The sequence below is a fragment of the Bombina bombina genome, chromosome 5 (genome assembly GCF_027579735.1).
Source record: "Bombina bombina isolate aBomBom1 chromosome 5, aBomBom1.pri, whole genome shotgun sequence".
Taxonomy (NCBI): domain Eukaryota; kingdom Metazoa; phylum Chordata; class Amphibia; order Anura; family Bombinatoridae; genus Bombina; species Bombina bombina.
Window position 1 is genome coordinate 1,124,612,267 of NC_069503.1, and position 3,386 is coordinate 1,124,615,652.

Below are 3,386 nucleotides of genomic sequence, written 5' to 3' on the forward strand. Positions count from 1 at the left end.
AATATAACATACTAAATGGTTGCCTTCTCTTACCACCCTACTATCCAGAAAAAATACAGATGTTTCATGCCAAGTCAAAGTAAATTTAACACTGCTTGTGGCCTTATTTCATTCAGTCACAAATTTATGAAGAGAGTCAATGCTGTCCCCTCCCAAAGACAAACACATTGTCAATAACGCGCCACCATGTGGCACCAAACTGCATATACAACTGGTTCTCCTAAACAAATTTCTCCTTAAAGTTCCCCATGGAGATGTTGGCATAAGATGGGACATTATTTGACCTTTTGTAGTTCCTTGCTTTTGAATATACCAGGTGTCCTCAAACAAAAAGTAGTTATTAAACAAAACCAATCTAAGTAATTCCTCCAAAAATCCAATCTGTTGAGGATTATATTTTCCAATGTTGCATAATATGTTCATGTGTGTGTATGTGTGTGTGTGTGGTGTGTATATACTGTATATGTGTGTGTGTATGTACATGTGTGTGTATGTGTGTGTGTGGTGTGTATATACTGTATATGTGTGTGTGTATGTACATGTGTGTGTATGTGTGTGTGTGTGGTGTGTATATACTGTATATGTGTGTGTGTATGTACATGTGTGTGTATGTGTGTGTGTGGTGTGTATATACTGTATATGTGTGTGTGTATGTACATGTGTGTGTATGTGTGTGTGTGTGGTGTGTATATACTGTATATGTGTGTGTGTATGTACATGTGTGTGTATGTGTGTGTGTGGTGTGTATATACTGTATATATGTGTGTGTATGTACATGTGTGTGTATGTGTGTGTGTGGTGTGTATATAATGTATATGTGTGTGTATGTACATGTGTGTGTATGTGTGTGTGTGTGGTGTGTATATACTGTATATGTGTGTGTGTATGTACATGTGTGTGTATGTGTGTGTGTGGTGTGTATATACTGTATATGTGTGTGTGTATGTACATGTGTGTGTATGTGTGTGTGTGTGGTGTGTATATACTGTATATGTGTGTGTGTATGTACATGTGTGTGTATGTGTGTGTGTGTGTGTGTGTGTGTGGTGTATATACTGTATATGTGTGTGTGTATGTACATGTGTGTGTATGTGTGTGTGTGGTGTGTATATACTGTATATGTGTGTGTGTATGTACATGTGTGTGTATGTGTGTGTGTGGTGTGTATATACTGTATATGTGTGTGTGTATGTACATGTGTGTGTATGTGTGTGTGTGGTGTGTATATACTGTATATGTGTGTGTGTATGTACATGTGTGTGTATGTGTGTGTGTGGTGTGTATATACTGTATATGTGTGTGTGTATGTACATGTGTGTGTATGTGTGTGTGTGGTGTGTATATACTGTATATGTTTGTGTGTGTATGTACATGTGTGTGTATGTGTGTGTGTGGTGTGTATATACTGTATATGTGTGTGTGTATGTACATGTGTGTGTATGTGTGTGTGTGGTGTGTATATACTGTATATGTGTGTGTGTATGTACATGTGTGTGTATGTGTGTGTGTGGTGTGTATATACTGTATATGTGTGTGTATGTACATGTGTGTGTATGTGTGTGTGTGGTGTGTATATACTGTATATGTGTGTGTGTATGTACATGTGTGTGTATGTGTGTGTGTGGTGTGTATATACTGTATATGTGTGTGTGTATGTACATGTGTGTGTATGTGTGTGTGTGGTGTGTATATACTGTATATGTGTGTATGTTCATGTGTGTGTATGTGTGTGTGTGGTGTGTATATACTGTAACTGTGTGTGTATGTACATGTGTGTGTATGTGTGTGTGGTGTGTATATACTGTATATGTGTGTGTATGTACATGTGTGTGTATGTGTGTTTGTGTGGTGTGTATATACTGTATATGTGTGTGTGTATGTTCATGTGTGTGTATGTGTGTGTGTGGTGTGTATATACTGTATATGTGTGTGTGTATGTTCATGTGTGTGTATGTGTGTGTGTGTGGTGTGTATATACTGTATATGTGTGTGTGTATGTACATGTGTGTATGTGTGTGTGTGGTGTGTATATACTGTATATGTGTGTGTATGTACATGTGTGTGTATGTGTGTGTGTGGTGTGTATATACTGTATATGTGTGTGTGTATGTACATGTGTGTGTATGTGTGTGTGTGTGGTGTGTATATACTGTATATGTGTGTGTGTATGTTCATGTGTGTGTATGTGTGTGTGTGGTGTGTATATACTGTATATGTGTGTGTGTATGTTCATGTGTGTGTATGTGTGTGTGTGGTGTGTATATACTGTATATGTGTGTGTGTATGTACATGTGTGTGTGTGTGGTGTGTATATACTGTATATGTGTGTGTGTATGTTCATGTGTGTGTATGTGTGTGTGTGTGGTGTGTATATACTGTATATGTGTGTGTGTGTGTATGTACATGTGTGTGTATGTGTGTGTGTGGTGTGTATATACTGTATATGTGTGTGTATGTACATGTGTGTGTATGTGTGTGTGTGTGTGGTGTGTATATACTGTATATGTGTGTGTGTGTATGTACATGTGTGTGTATGTGTGTGTGTGGTGTGTATATACTGTATATGTGTGTGTGTATGTTCATGTGTGTGTATGTGTGTGTGTGGTGTGTATATACTGTATATGTGTGTGTATGTACATGTGTGTGTAGGTGTGTGTGTGGTGTGTATATACTGTATATGTGTGTGTGTATGTACATGTGTGTGTATGTGTGTGTGTGGTGTGTATATACTGTATATGTGTGTGTGTATGTACATGTGTGTGTGTGGTGTGTATATAATGTATATGTGTGTGTGTATGTACATGTGTGTGTATGTGTGTGTGTGGTATGTGTATATACTGTATATGTGTGTGTGTATGTTCATGTGTGTGTATGTGTGTGTGTGGTGTGTATATACTGTATATGTGTGTGTGTATGTACATGTGTGTGTATGTGTGTGTGTGGTGTGTATATACTGTATATGTGTGTGTATGTACATGTGTGTGTATGTGTGTTTGTGTGGTGTGAATATACTGTATATGTGTGTGTGTATGTTCATGTGTGTGTATGTGTGTGTGTGTGTGGTGTGTATATACTGTATATGTGTGTGTATGTTCATGTGTGTGTATGTGTGTGTGTGGTGTGTATATACTGTGTATGTGTGTGTGTATGTACATGTGTGTGTATGTGTGTGTGTGGTGTGTATATACTGTATATGTGTGTGTATGTACATGTGTGTGTATGTGTGTGTGTGGTGTGTATATACTGTATATGTGTGTGTGTATGTACATGTGTGTGTATGTGTGTGTGTGTGTGGTGTGTATATACTGTATATGTGTGTGTGTGTATGTTCATGTGTGTGTATGTGTGTGTGTGGTGTGTATATACTGTATATGTGTGTGTATGTT